Source organism: Trichosurus vulpecula, chromosome 1 (assembly GCF_011100635.1).
Source record: "Trichosurus vulpecula isolate mTriVul1 chromosome 1, mTriVul1.pri, whole genome shotgun sequence".
Taxonomy (NCBI): Eukaryota; Metazoa; Chordata; class Mammalia; order Diprotodontia; family Phalangeridae; genus Trichosurus; species Trichosurus vulpecula.
This window is the reverse complement of record NC_050573.1, coordinates 416,560,725-416,584,397: the sequence shown is the minus strand read 5'-3', so window position 1 is coordinate 416,584,397 and position 23,673 is coordinate 416,560,725. Positions and strand designations below refer to the sequence as shown.

General features: G+C 38.8%; 1 pseudogene; it reads left to right on the top strand.

Annotated features, from left to right (window-relative positions):
• The first annotated feature begins 14,401 nt into the window (after positions 1 to 14,401).
• LOC118835065 lies at positions 14,402 to 14,502 on the top strand (annotated as a pseudogene).
• Positions 14,503 to 23,673: the final 9,171 nt, after the last annotated feature.

The window sequence follows — 23,673 nt, the reverse complement described above, 5'->3', positions numbered from 1 at the left end:
CCCAGTAATGTGGTGTTAGATAACAGAGTGACCAATAACCATTCAACGGTGCCAGGTCCAAACACAAAGAAACATTCCACCAAGAACACAAGAGAAAAACAAATTTTCATGAGTCAGCTTTTTCTCTTCCAAAGTTACTCTCCAAGACTTTTAGGGATGTTGCATCTAGAAAAGTCTTGACCATACCGGGGGGACCAAGAATAATTTACTTACTAGTTAAAGATAAAGACATTGGAAGAATCCAGGGGTCTCATCTATGTGGGTTTTTTATGCAAATGATGGGAAATTGTTCAGAAAAAGATCTGTCTTAAAAGCATGTGCTACACCATTAAGGATGCACCTGACCTCTCTAGTCAACTTGGTGTTGACTGCTGAGGGTGAAAATGTGACAACCTTAAAAATCTACAATTTCTACTACATGTAACCAAAGATGATATGATAACTGCCAATTAAACTTCTTGCAGAGTAATATTAACATTAGCATTAATATTAACCTGACCTTGCTGCAATATATCCTTGCCACATAGAAATTTGATGTCTGGGGAACATTTAAGTACAATAATTGGGTTACCCAATACTAAACAGAGACCCAAACTAACTTGGAAATGTTTGCTTTTATTTAAAAACAGAATTCTCAAGTGTCTCTCTGCTTTCTGATTTTATCCAGGATAAGAAAGGAAAATACTCAAATGTGGCAAGATTTCTAACACAACCAAAGCCAAGAAACACTGGAAAATGCAGTCCTGAGATTTCTGGTTTAATTTCCAGAACAAAGAAATCTATTGTCAGTTTATATCAGCTCTAATATTTAGATGCCTTGATAAACTAAACCTGTCAAGTCTTGGATGTTCACTCGTCCCCACATGTAACACTCCAACTTTGGACTACTCTTTATAGTACAGCCTTTCTCCTCTCCTCCCCTCCCCTCCTCTCCTCTCCCTGCCCCTCCCTTCCTTTCTTCCCTCCTCTCTCTCTTTCTCTCTCTCTCTCTCTCTCTCTCTCTCTCTCTCTCTCTCTCTCTCTCTCTCTCTCTCTCTCCCCACCCCCATCTCTCTCTCTCTCTACTGAGTCTCCAAATCATTCCCAAAGTAAGAATTTGCAAATATTTGGACTTCCATAATTTCACATAATTTTGTTCTCAGAGCACTTATTTATATTTGTATTTGAGTCACACTGGGTGGAAGGAAACACAGAAGAGACATTTAGCTATTTTTTTCCACATTGAGCTAGACCACATTTTCTTTAGGATACATGACTTTTATAAAATTGGCATAAAACTTTATTGTGATTTTAAGTGCCCAGTACCAGAAAAAGATGCATATTCCATATTTTGGCATGCATATGTATGTCATTGTGTGTATGTATGTATTGCATTGTGTAGGGGGGTACAATTTGTGAAGATTATCAACCTTTTCCTGCTGGCATCTAATTTGTTATCTAACATTTGGCATTAATACTCTCAAAAGCACATGTCTATGAATATATGATAAAAATTCATTCAAACTCAATTGGTTTAAATTGCATGGGAATTCCATAAAATTCTGCTTGATGTACGAAGTTGACTTTAACTCTGCCCATTTATTCAAGTGCTACCTTTTTTTCTTCTTATGCCCTCACTTCCTTCAAGTCTATCATCCATTAAGTCTATCTTCAAGTCTTCTCATAGGGGTTAGGGATAAGAAATATAAGCATTTGCCTGTAGCCAGGATCCTGGAGAAAAGCAAGAACTTTAAATCTAATTTACCTTAGACCTTGGGAACATGGACTGTTATATATAAATGGCTGCTAATTGAAATTTAGCAAATCTTGCTAATTTTTCCTTTACAATTGTCTTTTACATCTAGTCCGCCTTTTCTTCTAGGTAACACAGTGGATAAATCGCTGGACCTGGAAACAGGAAGACTTGAGTTCAAATTTGGATTTGGAAACTTACTAACTGTGTGACAGTGGGGAAGTCACTTAACTTCTGTTTGCTTCAGTTTTCTCAACTGTAAAATGAGCATACAAACAGAGCTTACCTCACAGGTTGCTGTGAGGATCAAACCAGATGGTATTTAGAAAGCACTTTACTAAGGGATTTTTCAGGGAAGATACAAAGGATTAAAGTTCATCTTTAGACCCAGAAGGTATGCTCACCTAAGAAACTATTCCAGTGACCTCCTGGGTCTGTACTATGTTTGTCTTCCTTCCTAACATGCTCACTAAGTATGTACACTACTACCACCACCACCACCACCACCACCACTACTATGACACTACTACACCACTACCACTAGCTAACATATGTGTGTGTATATATGTATATGTGTGTATATATATATATATATATATATATATATATATATATATATATATATATATATATATCTGAGATATATTATCTCATTTGATCTTCACAACAACTCTGGGAGTTAGGTACTTTCATTATCTGCATCTTACAGATAAGGAAACTAAAGCAAACAGAGGTTAAGTGATTTGCCTAAGATGGAACAGTGAGTAGTGTCTGAAGCTGGATGTGAATTCAAGTCCTCCTGACCTGAGGCACTCTATCCACTTACCGCACAGGTGGAGATGGTTAAAATGTGTAATGCCTTTAGGTGATCTGACTTAGTAGAGAGCATATGAGATTTCAGACATAATCAAAGTAATCCAATAGGTGAACCAGGAAAGGGAATCTAAAGAGGATAAGGGGGATAAATACCAGTGTCAAGAGGTTTGCAAATGACATAGAGGAGGAAAAAGAGAAGAAATTCTGAACTATTAAGCTATAGACTGTTACCATAGAGAATGAATTTGGACCCCTTATTTAAGATGCAGGATGATGGCATTCTCCCTAGAAGAATCAGGAAGCTTCCCAGCTGCTAACAGGTATGAGGAGTTCTGTTGCCAGCCCCAAGAAGGAAAAGATACTCAGTGGCAACTGGTGACTCCATGGTAGAGATGTAACTAGGACTGATTCACTAAGGTTTTACCCCAAGGCAAAAAATTTAGAGGGCCCCTAAATTGGAGCATCCCAACACCACTTGTAACCCCTAGCAATGCAGAAATGATAGAGCTTGGTCCCTAGTTAACAAGATTGGAAGGAAGCCACCAGCTCCTCCCCCTGTTCTGTCCTCTCCCCTACAGGCACACATGTGTGTTAGCAAGGCACAACATCAATGATGATTGTGAATATGCTTGTGTAGTTCCATATCGCAAAATATAAGAGATTCTCCATATAGAAGGCAGAACAAGTAAAACATTTATTCAGACACCAGAGGACCAGATCCCAAAACCAATGAGTCCAACCCATCCAAGCAGCAACTAACTCCCAAAACCAGTAAGCCCATTTTATCATAACAGCAAGGAACTTAGGACACAATATCACAACATGGAGCCTCACCCTCCCGTTAGCGATCCCCCCTGCTGGGGCCTTCCCATAAACACTCACAAATCCTAGCTCACTTCTCGCCTGTGTCCTGTTACTCCCACAGTTATAACTCGCTCTGAGCATTTCCCTTCCAGTTCCACTAGTTCAGCGAGCTCCTCCTACCACATGTGACTTATGCTTCCTGTGATGTAAGCAGGTCACATGGCCTGTGTGGGAAAGATCTTCAAATTTACGTTACCTAAATTACAACACAGCACATCCCAGGGTATCTGTCTCCTTCTGTTCAACTGAGGGCATGTGTCTGCTGTTCTCCCTAGAGTGGTTCATCAAACTTCCCTAGGAGGAAAAATATTTCTAGGTATGACTGCCTCCTGAAGAAGATCACAATAACAGCTATATGTAGGTCTAGCTGGCTATACTGGCTTTCTGAAACATGTATTTGAGATATAGTTAAAAAACCTCTCAAAACTACCTACTGACTGCTACTCAGTTCTGCATATTTACATACATACACATACATATATACATACATATACATATGGATGCATATAAACATACACACACACACACACACACACACATATATATATATATATATATATATATATATATATATAGCAGTGCAGTGGATAGATAGAATGCTGGGCCTGGAGTCAGGAAGACCTGAGTTCAAATCCAGCCTTGGACACTTAATAGCTGCATGATTCTGGGCAAGTCACTTAACCTCTATTTGCCTTAGTCTAGTAAAGAATGAAATAGCAAACTACTCAGTATCTTTTCCAAGAAAATCCCATGGATAATATGGTCCACGGGGTCACAAAGAGTCAAATACCACTGACCAACAACAACCAAACAAACACAGAATGAATTTCTGGTGACTTTGAAGTCTTGGGCAAGAAATTGAAGGACTTGGGAGACATAGATACCATTTTAGTTTCTTTTTCCTTTCCAGATTATGCCTTTGGAAAAGGAAGGAAGATATGGGAACAGTTGGCTATATAGATGGTGTTGAAGAACAGGATTTATTTTTTTGGACCTTGGCTTATGATACTAGAATGATGGACTCCTGGCAGGGAAGGAGTTCATCTCATGAGTACTGGAAAGAATGTGCTTGGCAGACAACTCAATGACCTGAGCAAGAGGGCTTTAGTAGAATGTCAATCAAAGCCAGTGTCAAGAATGACACAAAAGAGAAGAGTTAGCTCTGCTGTAGCTCTACAAAAGGCATGAAGTCCTTCCTAGAGAAGGGTGAAAAGCCCACCAGGCTCTGCTGTGGTCAGGAATAATAACAAACTGGAGCGGGTTCAGATGAGGGAGGTAAGAAAATGAAGGAATTGGAAACCAACATCGTATAAGGAACAGACAAAAAAAAAACTGGGGATGTTTTGCCTATAAAATAAGACAGGAAAGATATGATTCTACCTTCCAAGATGTGAAGAGACTAATTCAGAAGGGGGCAATTCTAAGGCAATTCTAAATGGCAGAATTAAGGACAATATATGGAAGTTAAAGGGAGGCAGATTTTGCATCAGTTTAAAGAAGTAATTATTATTTTTGGATTATGTCTGTGATTTCATTAGTATAGAGAACTTCCTTAAGGAAACTCCCTTTACTAACACAGATCATAAATGCTTTGCAGTTTAGAGTAGTGAGTGTTGCTTGAGGTCTTAGAGGTTAAATGACTTGTCCAAGTTCACAGATCCAGTATATATGAAAGATGGGACCTGAACCCAGCATTTCCTGACTCTGAGACTGGCTTTGTATGATTATTTTTAGATAGAATAGTTGGCTTCATAAGCTCCCCATCAATGGAATTTGTGACCTTAGTCTGTTGGGGCTCTTGTAAAGGGGCCCCATCAATGGGACATTGGTACCTCCGACTCTGAAATTCTATATTCCTATGATTTTTTACCTTTATTTAGTGTCTCTCTTTTATCCATATTACACATTATTATTAAATTATTCTTTCTTTAAAAAAGTGTTCTGTGTTACTTAAATTATGTGCTCAAAAAATTTGAAACATTTTCCACCATCTGTTGTATAAGGTCCAAACTCTGTAAGTTATTATTCAAGGCTCTCTAGTCTTGCCCCAATCTACCTTATCTGAAACGATTACCTTTAGGCACCCTATGCTCTTGCCTAACTGAACTTCTTGCCACACCCCAAACACACCTGCCTTATTTTGCCTCATACTTTTGTTAAATCTCTTTTCTCCACATAAAGGACCCTTTCCCCCAACTCTCCTCTGCATTCTGCAACTACAAGAAGCTGTCCTCATGCAGGTCTTTTATTCTTATTCTTATTGTGTCAATATCTGGCTGTCCCCCTCTCCAGGAATACTTTCCCTTCTCTGCTCCCACTAATGACCTCCCTGGCTTTCCTTAAGTTCCAACCAAAATCCCACCTTCGACAGGAAACCTTCCCTTCTCAATTCCAGAGCTTTCCCTCTGTTAATTGTTTCCTATTTGATCCATATATAGCTTGCTCTGTATATATTTCTTTGCAGGTTGTCTCCTCCCTTAGATTATAAGCTCCTTGACAGCAGCCACTGTCTTTTGCCTCTTTTTGTATCTGCAGCACTTGGCACAGTGCCTAGCTCATAATAGACCCTTAATAAATGTTTATTGAATTATTTTGATTCTGACTACAGAGAGCCTTTCTTGATCAAATGATTTCTCTTGTCTCTGTACCCCTCTTTCCTGTGATTAGAAATATCTTTTCCCAACTAGTTTTGTCCTATGTTTTAAGTTTTTTTTTCTAACCTCTTAAGTTTTGGGGTAAATGGGAAAGGCAATGGGTCAAGTGGAAAGAACACTGGATTTAGATTCAGAGAACCTGGATTCAAATCCTAACTCTCCCATAACTATGTATATGACCTTGGTCAAGACACATCACATTTCTGGGCCTTAATTTCCCCTTACATAAAATGAGGAGGTTCAATTAGAATAATTCCTAAGGAAGGGATCATTAACCTTTTTGTATGTGTGTCATTAACCCATTTGCCACTCTGTAGAAGCCTAAGGAAGCGTTCTTAGAATAATGTATTTAAATGTATTTGTTGTTGTTGAGTTGTTTTCAGTCATATCCAATCATGTTCCACTCTTCGTGATCCCTTCTAGGACTTTCTTGGCAAAGATACTGGAGTGTTTTGCTATTTCCTTCTCCAGCTCACTTTCCAGATAAGGAAACTAAGGCAAACAGGGTAAAGTGACTTGCCAAGGTCACAAAGCTAGTAAATGTCTGAGGCTGGATTTGAACTCAGAACTTCCTGACTCTAGGCCCAATATTCTAGCCCCCTTGCCTCCTAGCTGCCCTATTTAAATGCATAAAATACCAAAAAGGAAAAATAATATATTAAATTAAAGTTATCAAAATATTTTAAAAATGCAAGTTTGTAGACCCATTGGAATCTATCCATACCTCGTGGACCTTGGTGAATAATCCCTGCTCTGTCATCTTTTCCAGCTCTGAATCTATAATACAGAGAAATGAATGAATTTCTCTTTACTTGGAGTTCTTCCATGAAAAGGTAAGATGGCTGTTTGCCGAGTACGGTGTAGAGCAGTGTTATCAAACTCAAATAGAAATGGGAGCCACTAAATTGTACATAAGGATCCCATTGACTTAGTTTTAAAATGTAATATTATCTATATTTTATCATATTTTTATTTATTTTGTTAAATAATTTCCAATTATATTTTAATCTGGTTTGGATAGCACTCAGCAGTACTGTGGGCTGCATGCAAACCACAGGCTGTGTGTTGGACACCTCTGTTGTCGAGGGTTTTTTCTTGTTTGGAGACAGCTTGGACTAAGTGGCTTTTTTAATTTTATTTTTAATTTATGGAATAAAACAAGCATTTCTATAATTTAGTATAATAAAAAAGATGATCATACATAAAACTGCAAATCTACTATGCACAACTTGCCATTCCTTTCAAAAATACAACAAAATTATAGTGTAAATTTCTTTTCGTTTTTTTTCTTCCCTTCCCCCACCTCAAGTGGCTTTTGAAGTCCTTTTCAGTTCTGAGATTCTCTGATCCTGGGAGTTCTGTATAGATTCCTGTGAATTCTTTCCATTCAGTCCTAGAAATCACAAGATAAACATCCTAAACTCATTGCTAGGTCTCCTGGGAAAATAGCTTACAAGATTGTTGTTTGTTCTTCATTCTAGAAGAGGACCATGACTTCAGGAAGATGATGCCATGATTTGCAAGTGAATTGGATTTAAGTGAGGGAGGGCTATGCAAAGTCACCAGCCTCACTTCCTCCTCTGGAGCCATCTGGGTCCAGTGGCCAGATAAAGATCAGGACGACTAGCATACAAGATAGTGGGGGAAAGAACTATGGATAACCAGTGTCCTAGGAGTTCTGAGGGTGGAAAGCTTACTGAGGGCTGAGAGTGGGATGCTTAGGGAAGTCTTCACCAAGAAGATGGGGCTTGAACTGAACCTTGAGCGTTGGATAGGATTTGAACACATGAAAAGGGAACATGAGCAAGGAGATGGGAGCTTTGGACTAAGGGAAAACAGAATGGAAGCAAAGAAGCATGAAGTACATTTTGGAGACTGAGTAGGTATACCTGGCTATAATGCAGGGTTTAGGGAGAAGAATATAGAGATAAGATAGATTAGGGTCAAATGGTGGAGAGCCTTGAATGCCTTACTAAGGAGTGCTATTGGGTACATTATATCTTCTGTATAATGTGTGCTGACTCAAATATTGGCTCAATAAGTTTTTCAAAGACTTTAAGCAAGTTCCATTATTTTTCAGTGATATTACAAGCCACAGACAGACATTCTGCTCCAAACCCCACCAAGTCACCCAGCTCTTTTTTGAAAGAGATGCTTTGCTTCTTGACAGCAAAATTTAAATGGGAATTTAATTTAGTATTTTTTCTTTGTCTAACAGCAAGATACCAACATTCTTTAGGGGAATGTGGTTCTGTTTATTTGGAGTCATCCTAGTTTTTAACTTCGTTCATTCATTCAGTCACAAATGGTGAGACTTAAGTTGGGCCTTAAAGATGGTTTAGGGTTTGAAAAGAGAAAGGGGAAATAAACATTTATACAATGCCTCCTATGTGCCCAACACTATGCTATGTGCTTTATAAATATTCTCTCATTTGATTCTCACAACAGCCCTGGGAGGGAGGGAGGGAGGTGCTATTGTTATCCCCATTTTTACAGTTAAGGAAACTGAGGCAGAAGTTAAGTGACTTGCCTGGGGTCATATAGCTAGCAAGTGTCTGAGGCCAGATTTGAATTCAGGGTTTCTTAACTCCAGGCCCACTGGACTCTATCCACTGTTTCACTGGGCTGCTTAAAGTGAAGGGAAAGTGTTTAGATTTGATCATTCCCTTCTCTGAACCTTGAACCTTGTTGGTAGCATTTACCATCTTTTACTTTCTACAGAAGTTATTATTCTATCCTCTACTAAATTATAAGCTCCTTGAAGGGAGAGATTATGTTTCATTTATCTTTGTATTCCTTATGAACAATACTTTGCACATGGGAAACGCTATATACATATTTTAAAAAAATAGAATTTAACCAATTTTCAGGCAAAAAGGACAAAATAAAGGAAGATAGAGGCAAGAATGATTATATAGATAAATGATTATTTGGAATTATGAGAACAGTATGACTAAAGCAGTTGACTGTAAGGCAATGGTGAGAAATATTTCTGGATAAATCGAATTCTATATCCTATGGAATGTAATCCAAACTTCTTTATCATTCAATCAATCATTTATTAAATGCTTACTATGGGCCACCACTCTGTGTTACTGTTTAGCCCACAACTGCTATCTGGCTGACCTTAGAAAAATAGCAATGTCGGGGGACTCAGAAAACAATGGAGAGACCCAGGATAAGCATCATGGGGCTGTAACATAGTACTAGCAGTAACATGCATGAAGAAATGATTTAAAATGCATCATCAAGGATATGTATGTTGAGAAAAGTTGTGCCAGTTAGATAGCAAGAGGAAGGAATGGATAGCTCAAGTGTTGTGCTGGTATCCATAAAATATTAAGAGGCCCAAAGGAAGGCCTCTAACATGTTGGATAGATCCTTGATAGATTTTTTTTTAAAGAAATAGGAGTTTCAAATGATGAGAAGACAGTTATGTTTTGTGCCAGCAGAAGTGTTACTCTCCAATCAAAGTATCCAAGGCATTCTCTAGGGAACCAACTCAGCTGGGACAATTCACAAAAGCAGTCAGCTGTAGGTTCAAGTACTCCATCATCTCTACTCCTTGCATGTTATGTGTGAGCGTGATTCTCAATCCAGGGCCAACATAAACATTTGTAAATATGCCTATTCCCTGTAATAAAGACCTGATGGTGTAGAGACCTGGGTCTCAAGCACCACAACTTCGCTGTCCTTCCCAGGTTCTGCTAACCTTTGCTAATCCACTCATTTTAACTGCTAACTGTACTAGGCCATCTGATCCAAGGTATACCAGCCTCCTCCACATCATTTGGATCTCCTGAATACCCCAAAGGCAATGCAGTATGATCAATCACAACTTGATTCAGCTGTTCCCTGAAGCCCTGGTTTCATTTCCCTCCCAACCCTGTTCCTAACCTTCCAGACTTTAAAATCACATCTCTACCACTGTTTCCTTCTAGAATTTCCCTCAGTGCTTGGGGATCCTCATCCTGGGACATCCTATCACCCTGTGGTTTGCTCATCCTGGAATATCCCTCTTAGAGGGCCACTCTCCTCCAATTGATGATTTCCTCCTGGAGTCTCCATTTTGTGAAGGGGCCCAGGCTGCCTTCATTCCCCTCCTGGAATGTTCCTGACTTTCTAGATTCCAAAATAACGGCCTGTTCTTCCTTTCAATTTCCTTTTTGGTTGTTGTTGTGTTGTCTTTCCCCAATAGAATGTAAGCTTCTTAAGGGCAGGAATTTACTTTCTCTCTGCTTGTATCTCTATCCCCAGCGTGCCAGGCACATAATAGATACTTAATACATACTTGTTTCCTTCCTTCCCTGGTACAGCAGAAGCGTCCCAAGTGAGCTCTTTGCTGGGCAAGATGCCACATGAATTCTCTTCCATCTCTAAGCCCTTCAGAACTCCATGCTCCTTCCCATAGCTACAGACAGGCCAAGGAATGTAGTAGATTTAAAATACTAGAAAAGGGAGGCCATTGACTATTTTTGAGCAGACAAATGACCCACTGAAAGTGTTTGGCTGAAGCATGAATGACGGATTCAAAGTGGCTGGAGGCAGGGAAGCCAGTAAAGAAGCAGCAGTACTAATCTGTTTATAAGGTGGTGAGGGCCTTGACTAGGGTGGTGACAGTGGGAATGAAGAGGGAGAGACAAAGCACAGAGGTTGTGGCTGAGTAGAGAGCTATATGCCAGGACTGAGTAATCAACCCAATACAACTAGTATCCATCGAAAGATTGATGGGATGAAGGTTAATATTTAAATCTCTAATAAAGTCATGCCCTAAAGTCTCCAAGATACAGCCCTGAAGTGGCTCTGTACCTTTAAATTCAATCTCCTTACCCCTACCCCAGCCTAACCCCTTCCAGGAAACGTTTAATGTTCAATAACTGCCTGAAGACTCTGGTATGCTTTTGGTCAATAACAGTGCACCGCCCGCCAATATTAAGTGAGGAGTTTAGCAATTATCTGGTGAATTTGTGCTTAAAGCCAAACTGGATCGTTCAGGACCCCAGGTAATTGTCTTTGGCTAGGAGGATCTCAATTGGCTGTCTACACAGACCAAAGACAACAGAAGATAATGGGCTTTTTGACAAGGGACTATCGTTGGCAGAATCAAATGGAGTTATGTTCGGAGAAAGCACGAAGTCCCAAAAGTTCCAGCTGGGATGAAAAGGAAGAGGGATGTGCAAAATGTGTTTGGGAGAGCTGTGTGTGTGTGTGTGTGTGTGTGTGTGTGTGTGTGTGTTGGGGTGGGGGGGAGTTTTGTACGCTGAAAACCCAAAGTTTTTCTTAAAATGTAAGATAAATGTTGTACAAATCTAGTTCATATAAAGTAAACTTTTCGTTGTTTTTCAACCCTGATTTCAACTCTAAATCATCTGGATTGGTTGTCTCTCTAGACCAAATTTACCACTCTTTGCTTTAATTGGTTGTTTGGTAGAGAGGCACTCAGACACTTCTCTTTGCCCTGGGACTGAGTTTCATTTACACCCATTCTCTGTTCCTTCATCTCCGTCCTACTCAGTAAAGGACTTTATGGCCCACTCTCACAGTGAGCAGAGTTATTATTTATTATTTAATGGAATCATTCCACTGTGAAACCAAATTATTTTAATTGGCTTAAAAGAATACTAAATACTCAGAGGGAAGTATGCAACCCCTGGCCTTGTTTGTGTTTAAGACATCATACTGCTCATACTTTCTGGTGAGAATCTTTGACCCGTCTCTGAAGAAGGGCCAAATATAAATAAATTCATAGTGTGCAGACCAAGTTTTTGCCAACATATATTATATGTCATATAGGCCCTTGTTATATAACTTTCTTCTTCGGGTCTTACAAAGTCCCTGTTTGTTGATGTTCAGGGTGTGTTCAGAAAGTGTATTTTTGATTTATCCTCCTCACCTAGGCAAAGTGCCCTGGTCATTAGTGGGTCTGGTTTATGCTTCGTGGTTTATTTTTTGTGGTTGTATATTTCCTACTTTTTGTTCGTGTGCCCTTGGACTTCTTAGGAAAAGCTCAACAGCTCGTTTTTATAAATCAATAAATAAGTAAGTAATACAGCACGGATCAAAGGCCGTGGCAGCTGCACCATGGAGGGAATCATATTGTCCTAGGCACTTATACATTCATAATGATGATATCTTTGGATCCAAGGCTTAACCCATTTTTCATTAGAACTATTAGATTGGGTACAAGAGCTTCCATTACAAAGACTGGAACAAAGATGATTAAAATTCAACAGGTCTCTTTTACAAGCTTCAGTATTGGGCCCTAACACTCTTCCTTTGAACGAATGTTTTTTATATCCCCATATTTCCCTGTTTGTGTTCCAAGCACCACTCAATTAACACCCCTAACCCTTCAGATGAGGAACTGCAGAATCCTAGGATTCCTGGGTTTGTGGATTCTCTAGAGGAAGATACAGGTGAACCAAAGACTTGTTTCCAAGAATTAGTAGTATACCTGGTTCTCAACAGACTATATCTACCCTCCCCCCATTTGCAAACCAGGGAAATACTTTGGAATTGCAGGCCCCAGAACAAGGAGCTGCTTTCTTCTGTCTGACCACTTTCCCTTTAAGTTCAGAAGCTCAGTATTAGACTTTCTACCTAGAAATCTAAAGAGCAGCCCATCATAGTATCAAGGCCCACTGGAAAGAACATCAGATTTAGAGACCTGAGTTTGAATTATAGCTTACCACCCAAGTAATTCACTCAATCTCTCTGGGTCTCAGAAGCTTCATATTTAAAAGAGTGGTGGGGAAGAGTAAAACTAGGTGGCTTCTTATATATCATTCTATCATTGTAAGGTGGGATTTGTCAGTTTTTTAAATACACCATGTACTTTGGATCACCTAAATTTCAGAGCAGGTATACAGGGGGCAGAGGGGAAGAGAGGAGTAGATGGAAGGGGGAACTTAGTGAGAAAAAGAAAGAGAGGACAGGAGAGGGGAGAAGAGGAGATGGGAGGGGAGAGGAAGGGGGAGGGGAGGGGAAGGAGGAGGGGAGGGGAAGGGGGAGGGGAAGGAGGAGGGGAGGGGAAGGGGGAGGGGAGCAGAAGGGAGGGGAAGGGAGGAGAGAGATTTCAGTACATTATTCAGACAAAGCAACTGGTTATTTTTGTCCACTGACATACCTATGTTGACCAAAAGAAGTTTGCCCCTTTTAGAGTTTTTCATAAATGGTTCTGTGTAATGCGCTGTTCAGTGTAGTAATACTGATAATAAGTTTATACTGACCTTAATTTTGTGATGGACTGCTGTTGTTGTAGCTAGCTGGCAACTCTTTCTTTTACTGCTTTTTTTCTGATGCCTCCTGAATAATTTTCAGGTGTCACAAGAACAGAGTCTGACCTAATTTTAAAGTAAGTGAATTTTGCCTTCATCTTTCTACTTGTCTCTTAACCTGACTCCTGCTGGCCATCACCCTCAGTGCGTCATCTTTTCCAAGGCTGCCTTAGCCTAGTGCTGCTCTATGCTTCCGGGCTTCCCTGATCTCACTCCCATCAGAATTATTGTCTCTTGTGCCATTCTTCTAGGGACTCTCTTTCCACTACTTGATATGAAAAAGGAATATATGTTAATGGGTTAATGTGTGATCCTTCCTAGGAAATAGATTTATATTTTTACAATGGCCTCCTGAAGACAATGCCTGAAACTAATGGATTAATTAAAATTCTGGGAATAATAGGCATTGTGGCAGGCATTTCTGGGCAGTTAAGCATTTTTGGTTCCCATCAATTCACACTATATTTATTACGCTTACATGGTGAGCCAGGCCTGCAAACTAACATTTTTCTTTCATGTCAAAATTAAGTACATATTGTGTTTGTCCTTCATTCTCGAAGAGGACCATGATATCAGGGAAATGATGACATGACTTGCAGTTGACTTTGATTTGTGTGAGGGAGGGCTGTGCAAGGTTACAAGCCTCACTTTCTCCTCCAGAACCATCTGGGTCTAGTGGCCTGATATTCACCAGAATGACTGGAGATGGCCCAGAATGTATTGGGAGACCCTGGCCCTTTTGGGCTAGGGTCTTTTCAGGTTCTCACTTTGAGTGAGGTAATGCTCATTCAGTGAACAGGCCTCTTTAAGAAGTTAAATCAAGGGATGGTCTCTTTAACCAAAATTCAAAAAAAAAAAAATCAAACTGGGAGGGGAAGACCCTCAGGGTTCCTGGCCAAAAAAGAAACTGTTACTATTTATTATTTACATTCACTCTGTGCTAGGAGGTCAGGGACCTATTGTCCAATCTATGAGTTCCAGAGTGAATTGGGTTTAAGGCTTGGTTTTTGACAAAGAAATCTAGCCAGTAAACTCGAAGTTAAGGAGGCAGCCTTTACATATATATATATATATATAAAATATTGGAACATACAGAAGAAATTAGCATGGCCTCTGCACACGGGGTATCATATACATTTGTGAAAAATCATATATTTTTCAATTATGTCTTAAAAGTATTTTCTTACTTTTTATTTAAAAGCAACTTTGCTTAATGCATAGGGAGCTGGCCAAGAGTCAAAAAGCCCTGGGTTCAAGACCTGCCACTGCCAGATTGGCTGTGTGACCCTGGGCAAGTCATTTCACCTCTTGGTGCCTCAGACACTCCTCAGGTTATGCTGTGGAACATTTGTTGAACTCCACTGGTAGAGAGAGTTTCATTATTGTATATGTTGTATTCTTTTCCTCTTGTCTTCCCTCAGTAGACTGTGAGCTCCTTGACGGTGGGGAATTCTTTTGGTTTTGGCTTTTATCCTTGCATTCTCAGCACCTAGGACAGTGCCTAGCACTGAGTAGGTGCTTTACATTTGCTTCTTGAACTGAATTGTTGAAGAAAAGATTGCATGATCTTTCCTGATTGATAAGCAAAATTTATAATTCCCGTCAGCATTATTCATTTGTGTTTGTTTATTTCTCATTTTGGCTATGAAAGAACCTTGGAAATTAGGGCCTCTGTTGTTGGAAATTTCTTGGCAGATAGGTATAGTCAAAAAGACCATGTTTCTGCTTTTGATGGGCTTTTGTGCTGATACTGCAAGTAGTCCAGGTCTCTGTGTTCTGAATCAAGGCCAGGGTTTTTCAACTCCCAGGGATATTGTTTGTTTCTCTGTGTAGAAAGAAAAAAGGAGACAAATAAGAGCTTGGATATGAGGTAGATTTATGTTCTCTAGATTGTTTGGGGGCATCTATGGGGTATGATTTGGCTGGCATCTGGGCCCTTCACAGGTAAGTTACCAGATTGAGACATTTCAATTCTGCATTTTCTGATTTTAGAATCTGTTCAGGGACCAGGGAGGCAGCAGCCATGCCTCTTATGAGCTCAAAGTAACTCAAAGTGGAAAGAGTACTGGATGTTAATTCAGGAGGTCTCCAAGATTAGTCCCATTTCTCCTACCTATTGTCCGTGGGATCTGGAATCAAGCACATCTATTCGCCTCACTGACCCTCAGTTTCTTTATCAACAAAATTCAATTCATCAAACATTTATTAAATGACTATGTGCAGAACAACATGGTAGGCTCTTGGGAAACTGAAATATGATCAGGAACTAGATGTTCCACAACCTCTTTTCCAGCTCTAATATGATTTTGTGACTTAAATGCTTTCTACTTTTCAGTCTTTATACCAAAGACTTGCCTCATTCACTGGAACAATCATTTTGCAATGTAGCAAAGTTGTCATTCACATCACGTAAATATGTTGAAATAACTGAGTGTGTTTAAACTAGAGAAGACATTCTGTGTGTGTGTGTGTGTGTGTGTGTGTGTGTGTGTGTCTGTGTTTGTGTGTGTGTGTGTGTGTGGTGGCAGTGATGGTGGGGAGAAGGATATAATATTTTCATATATTTGAAGGACTCTAGTGTGGAGGAAGTATTCATCCAGCTTAGTCCCAGGGGACAGAACTAGAAACAATGAGCAAAAATGGCAAAAAAACCAAAAAAACAAAAAACAATTTGGGTTTGATGTCAGGACAAAAGTTCTTCACATTTTTTCTTTTGGTTGTTTTTAGGTCGTGCATGACTCTGTGACCCCATTTGGAGTTTTCTTGGCAGAGATACTGGGGTGTTTTGTCATTTCCTTCTCCAGTTCATTTTACAGATGAGGAAACTAAGGCAAACAGGGTTAAGTGACTTGTCCATGGTCACACAGCTAGTAATTTTCTGAGGCCATATTTGAGCTCAGGAAGATGGGTCTTCCTAACTCCAGGCCAGGTGCTCTGTGCACTATGGCACCACCTAGTTGTCCTCTTAACATTTAGGGTTATCCCAAAGTAGAATAGATGGCCTACTGAGGGGGTGAGTTCTTTCCTTGGAGGTCTTCAAACAGATGGTGCAAGGTCACTTGTAAGTTATGTTATAGAGGGGTCTTCCTTGAATGTATGGGTTAAACTACATAGTCCCTGAGGTCCTTTCTGATCCTCAATTTCTGTGATTCTGGAACAGATGATGAAGAGAAAAAAAAGTTTAGTTCTTCCGTAACCTTGCTTTGGAAAGCTTACCACTAAGAGCAAGTCACAATTTCAGAGCCATTCAATCAGCTGTTAATGAAACTTAAAGTTATAGCTTCTGATTATAATTAAGGATAAGAGGAAGCATTGAATGTACAGCTGGCTTCAGAGTCAGGAAGACCTGGCTGTGTGACAATGGACAACTCACTTTAAGTGTTGTAGTGTATGATTGTGACGGAATACTACTGTGCTATAAGAAATGATGAGCTCGATGATCTTAGAGAAACATGGAAAGACTTACACAAAATAACGAAGAGCAAATTGAGCAGAACCAAGAGAACATTGTATACAGTAATAGCAATATTGTTTTAAGAATGAATAAGCTATTTTGACTATTATAAATACCCCAATTAACTCTAAAGGACATATGAAGAAAGACGTTATCTGCACCCAGAGAAAGAACTGATAAATAAAAGTATATAAAGAATCATTTTAAATATATATCCTGATTTGTGTCTAATGATAGACATCTCTAGGACAGGGGGGAGGAGGGCAGAGGGAAAAAAAAGGAAATAAATTTACATGATAATTTTGTTGTACATTTGAAAAGATTAGCAAGTTGTGCATAGTAGATTTACAATTTCATATGCAATCATCTTTTTATTGTACTATGTTATAGAAATGTTTGTTTTATTCTATAAGTTAAAATTTACAAAAAATTGAATTAAAAAAACTCATTGTCCTAGATGAGACACCAAAATTCTAAATTCCATATTCATGTAAATCTGCTTTGGAAGAGGGGAGAGGTTTCCCCATAGGCTTTCCTTAAACCAATGAAATTACAGTTCTGGTGGCCCCAAAATGACTAAGAATATTGTAGCCTCATTAGCAAGGGAAGAATTAAAAAGGAGCAGAAATCAGGTAATCATGGCAAAGATTCCTATCATCACAAGTACTATTTTTCTCCAAAGAGGGAGAATGTTTCAGTTAGTAGAGCTGCTCCAAAACAAGAAAACTTCTACTATGAATCTAATTAAACAAACATTTATTTAGTGTCCATAATGTACCAGGCAGTGTACTAGGTGCTAGAGGTACAAAGACAAAAAGCAAACCATGTCTGTCTTCAGAGGACTTCCAATCTACTTGGAATAAACAACATGCACAAAAATATCTATATGTAAAATATATGCTGAGTAAATTCAAAGTAATATTGGGTGAGAGAGGACTAACAACCCAGGGAATCAGGAAGGGCCTGGTTTAGGAAGTGGATCATGAACCATGGTTAGAGGCAAGAGAAAGATTCAGTGAGGAATGGTGTGAAGGAGAAGGAGAAGGAGAAGAAGGCTATGCAAAGCAACAGAGATGGGAGATTGAATGTTCCATAGGGAAAACCACAGGCCAATTTTGCTGTAACATAAAATGTAAGAGGGGAAGAAATCTGCTATCAGATGAGGAAGATGGGTTGGCATCAAGTTGTGAAGGATTTACTTAGCATTCTGGGGCAAGCACAGTGCCTTGTACATTGTTGACGTCTTTCCAGAAGTGAAGACACTTTTGAACATTGGCATATTGATATAAAACTTCCTGTTGAAGTCAATGTAGTTTGTCGAAAAGAATAGTAGGCTAAGAGTAAGAAGACTGCAGGTCCAGTCCTGTCTCCATGGACAAGTAACTTACTCTCTTTGTATTGTACATGGGGAAGCACCCCCATAAGAAGGGAAAACAGTAATACTCACCCCAGGGCGTGCCAGCACACCTGGGTACACATGGCTCACACTCTATGGTCCCTTGTTTTTTAACCTCTTTGTAAAATTTGAACTTCCACTTTATAGGATTAGAAGAACAAATAAGAGAATACATGTAAAAGTGTTTTTGAATTATTTTTTTTTCTCTGAGCTATTTCCTTTAGGAGATAGGTACTATGTAAATGCCTGATGTTATGGCTATTCAATCAGATAGAGTCTCATGGGAGCCCAGATATGCTAGTTAAAGGGAAAGCTGGGAGGGACTCTGATGAACATACATGATGGAAAATCCAGGACTTTAAAAAACCTACTAATAGTAATTTTAAAATGACTTTTTAAATTGGTAATAGTAGACTCCTATAGTTTTTGAAGAGGGGGGGTGGAGATAGGGCTTGGGATTTGTTCAGCTCTTTTCACCACATCCACTTGGCCATCATCCATAGAATGAAAGGTTGGAAATGCAAAGAAATGTTAGTGGTAAAGAATTCATGACTCTGATGAAAGAAATTGAGACAATAATGGTGATGGGTCTTCATACTATTGTACAATATGTTCAAATCGTTACTATAATAAAAAATATTGCCATTTAGTACTCAGCAAATTAGCAGAGGTACATGACAAAAGATGGGAATAGTCAACGTCTGAGGGACTGTACAAAGACAAGTACATTAATATACCTTTGATGGAGCTCTCAATTGGTCCATCTGCTCTGGAAAGCAATTTGGAATTATGCTAAGAAAGTGACTAAAATGCCCATATCCTTTGATTCAGGTATTATACTGCTAGGCATATATCCTAAGGAGGTAAAAGACAAGAAAAGACTTATACATCAAATATTTATAGCAGAACTTTTTTGTGGTAGCAAAAGCTTGAAACAAAGTAGCTGCTCATTAATAGGACAATGAAGAAAAACATGTATATAATGGAATATAACTGTGCTGTATGACATGACTAATAAGAAGAATTCAGAGAACCACGAGAAGACTTCTGTGAACTATTGCAGAGTGAGTAAGTAGAAACAGCAGAACAATATACACAACGTTAATGGAAAGAACGAAAAGACCAACATTTAATTCTGGGCACTTATGATGACCAAACATGCCCTTAGAGAAATAAGAGTATACACACCTCTCCCTTCTTTGCAGAGATGGTAAATTAAGTATGTCAAAGATGGAATATACTATCAGACTTGGTTGACATGTAGATTTTGCTAAACAGCTTTCTTCCCCCCCTCTCTTTAATTTTTTTTTTGTTAAAAGAGATGGCTTGCTGAGTAGGGAAAGGAAAACGATTTGTTCAGAAACGAAGACAATATAAAAACACATGACATAAATGAGTTAATAATTTTTTAAAAAATCATCCAATGCTTCACATTTAAAGGACCTATAATAAGGCACCCAAGATATTTACTTTAGAATGCTTCTGTGGGTTTCATAGGACAAGTAGGATCCCACTGTGGTCAGGCTGGTGAAAATATCAATCCTTTTTCTTTTCTAACAAGTTAAGCTCCTCTTTAACTCTTGTGCCAGAAGATGGGTTTTTAGCTATAAAATGAACTTTGATCCTATTTAAATTAGCATGAAATTGTTACTAATGGCTTTGAATAAGGATCATAGCTCTATAGCCAGAAGGGACCTCAGTGGCAATTTATTCTGACTTGCATCATTTTATAGATGAGACAATGAACATCAGAGGGATTAAGTGACTTGCCAAAGGTCATACAGAATAAAATTTGGGGCAGGATTTATGTATCCATCAATTTTCATCTATCTATCCATCTGTTTACTACATATTTCTCTATTATCTACCTATCTTGTATCTATCTACCATCTACTATATAACACCTTCTCTCTCTCTCTCTCTCTCTCTCTCTCTCTCTCTCTCTCTCTCTCTCTCTCTCTCTCTCTCTCTCTCTCTGTCTCTCTCATATACAGTCCAGTGAGTGAAGCTGATAAACTCAAGAAATCAGTATCATGGTGACTGAAAGAGCCAGTGACAAATAAATGTTCTTAAAAGCACATTCAATGTTCATTCTATGGTTTTATTCTCTCCCTAGGCACTGCATTAAAAAATAGTAGATTCCTTATTTTCTTTCAAAACACCTACATGCTTAAAATGTTTTCATTATTACTCAACTTTTTATTTGACAGAAGTGAAGATATTTGTCCCTGGAAAAAAGTGCCATTTGTTTTTAAAGTGTTAGAACAAACAGCTCCTTGGCACTAAGCAAAGCTGAGAAAGAAAAAAAAAATCTGAGCAGCTGTGAAATGGCAGACAATGTAAGAAAATGAGGCATGTGAAAGAATGTATAATTTCACAAGGGCCACAGATGCCAGTGGGGAGTGGGAGAGGAGATAGATGAGAAAAGAGTGAGATGAAGTGTGTGAACCAACTTGAAATCTACCCTCTCCTTCCCTCCCCCCACCTTGGAGGTAGAACAAAATGCATACACATTTCAAAATATGGCAGGTTTTTAGTTTGAGAAATTAATGGAACCAACAATTTATTTGTCTAGAGACATTCATATTAAACATTGAATTAACCATATATCAATAGGCAGTATGTAACTGGCTATGAACAAAGCACAATTTTAATTTTCTCTGTGTGACTAAATCATTAACTGGTTACAGCAAAGGTCCAAGTCTTTCACATTAAAAGAAAAGATAAAGCGGAAAAGACGCTGCTCACAATGAGAGCAGTTCTAACATAACCTATTTAAACAGACAGTAGACTTCGAAAAATGGGAAATGGACAAAGTAAAAATATTGACTCTGACTACCATCTGCTTAGAAACCACCTCAGTGAGCAAATACTTGCTTTCCTTGCCAAGAAAAGAGACAGGACAACAATGGTGTGAGGCATATCATTTTGGAGGTGGGGGCTCTCAAAGTAGTGAAAAGAAGTGGAAAATAAGCAAGCAAATAAATTGGTACAAGACCTACTGAAGACTGTGCACTTCTAGAACATTTGTAGAAGAAATTGGGAGGACAATAGAAGAAATACAGAGTAGTTCCACTGTCTTTTTTTTAATTAATGACTAATTTTCAGTAATTATGGTAATAGAACCACCATATCAGTACCAATGATCTATGTAAATATCTCACAATGACACTCAAGGGAGTAATGTTAAGAAGAACAATTGGACCTACTGGAAATGCCATGGTTCTCACTGATCTATTCTCAAGATATGGCAAATTGGAGAAGATTCCAAAAGAATGGAAAAGACCATGGATGATATTTATCCCCACAAGGCGGGCAAGAAGAAATCAGAAAATATTAGCTCATGCCTGTTTTTATATCTCTGCAAAATCTTTACCAAAATGGTATATATATATATAATTATACATTAATATATACATACATACATATGTACATACATACATAACTATATTGAGGTATATTTGATGAAAAGAGATCACTAGAAGCTTTTTTGCTTAAAAAGTTCTGCAAAACATCATTTATAATCACATAACTAACTAAGAAATGCAGCAAATATAGGATTCTGCTATGTCTATTGTTATTGATCTTAAAAATCATTTGACCTAAAAAAAGGCATTTGCCTCCCATAGGATAGGGACTCTCCCTAGATTTCATTGGTACAGGGAATTTCTGGGTGAGGAAATTTCTCTCTACCAAAGCAAGTCAGCACTTTTTCTACAACTGATAGTGTTAAGGAGTTGCCTAAAGTACTGAGAAGTGACACAGGATCACATAGCCAGCTTGTGTCAGAAGTGAGTCTTGAAACCAGATCTTCCTGACTTCAAGGTGTTTTAACAATCTGGCTAGCAGCTTCTGTGGGGGCGTAAGATGCACCCAGGAGGCTGCCGGCACGCTGGGAAAGCACAGGTTCTTTTTATCTGCTTACACAAGGAAAGCACGGTGAAGGGGTTGACCAGCTTTCTTTAATTCAGCATTCAGTTAGTTCAGGGGAGCATACAGACAAATATCAACAGACAGACCCAATACAATTCATAGTTACCGACATCTGGGCTCGGCCCGAGAGCAAGGGCTGGCCCAGAGTCACGCTCACCACTACTCCCTCGCCAACCGGAAAAGGAAAGAGAAATCTTCAAGCGGTCTTCTCCCCTCTTATAGAGTTTTTGACATCATCAAGCGCCGCCTGAATGACCAGGGCTGATTGGTTCTTGAGTTGGCCCTTCCCCCTGGCGTAGACTAGGTTAACACCCAATAGGGCATGGCTCTGGAGTCAACACCTCCCCTCAGCCAGCCCCATGAATCATCACACAGGAAGTTCTCTGCTACCAGGCATGGGTCTCTGGGCTTCCTGCCCCGGAAGAGAAGCCACAGACCCAGCACCCATCAAGGCTCAATGAGATAAACTGAGTCACTCAAAGAAAACAAAGGCCACTCTGGCCACACAAGGCCAGCTCTCTATCCACTGTGCCACTTAAAATATTCAGGTGCCTCTCATGTACATTTTTCCAAATCTAGTTATTTTATTTTAAATTTATGGAATAAAACAAACATTTCCATAGTGTAATATAATTAAAAAGATGATTGCTCATGAAACTGCAAATCTATTATATACAATTTACTATTCCTTTAGATATATAACACAGTTATCATGTAAATTTCTTTTTTTCTTCCCTCCCTCTCCCCTACTCTAGAAATGGCTACCATTAGACACAAATAGGTGTATATATATATATATATATATATATATATATATATACACACACACACACATGTATGTGTGTAAAATTACTCTGTACGTACTTCTATTTATCATATTAAAATTATACAAGACAAATATACTACAGAGACTGTTCAATAATCCACTGAGTAATAATATCAAACAAGGCATAGAACAGGGACACAAATGTGCACCTAAAGTTTCATAATGTTTAGAGTTGGGTCCTTTAGGATTGTCTTGTCCAGCCTTCTCATTTTACAGATGAGGAAATGGAACTGGAGGTTCACTCAAGTAGCAGAAGTGAAATTTGAATCTAGGTCCTCTGACTGCAAATCCAGTGTTCTTTCCAGTACACCACATTTGAAGGTGATAAATGTTGGATCAGACTTCTCTTTTAAGAAAGATTTTCAGTGGGAGAAATGCCATCATCAACAACAAACATTTAATGAATAAATGCTACAGCACTTTGAAGCAGTTCTAATGTCAGCGGAATAATTTTGATTGACTCAATTTGCTACATGGAAATTTTCAAGAGAAAAATAGCATCTGTTCAAACATCCTTGGACAGCTTTTACAAAAGAGACCAGGGCCATCCAAATTATCCTCCTCCTTACTCAAAGTGCTTCTAAATTCTAACAAGGAAAATAAAATTATTGTTAATTAATGTTGATATAAATAGGATCATAGATTTAGAGCTGGAAGGCAAATTAAAGGCTACCAAGTCCAACCTTCTCATTTTACAGATGAGGAAACTGAGGCACATGGC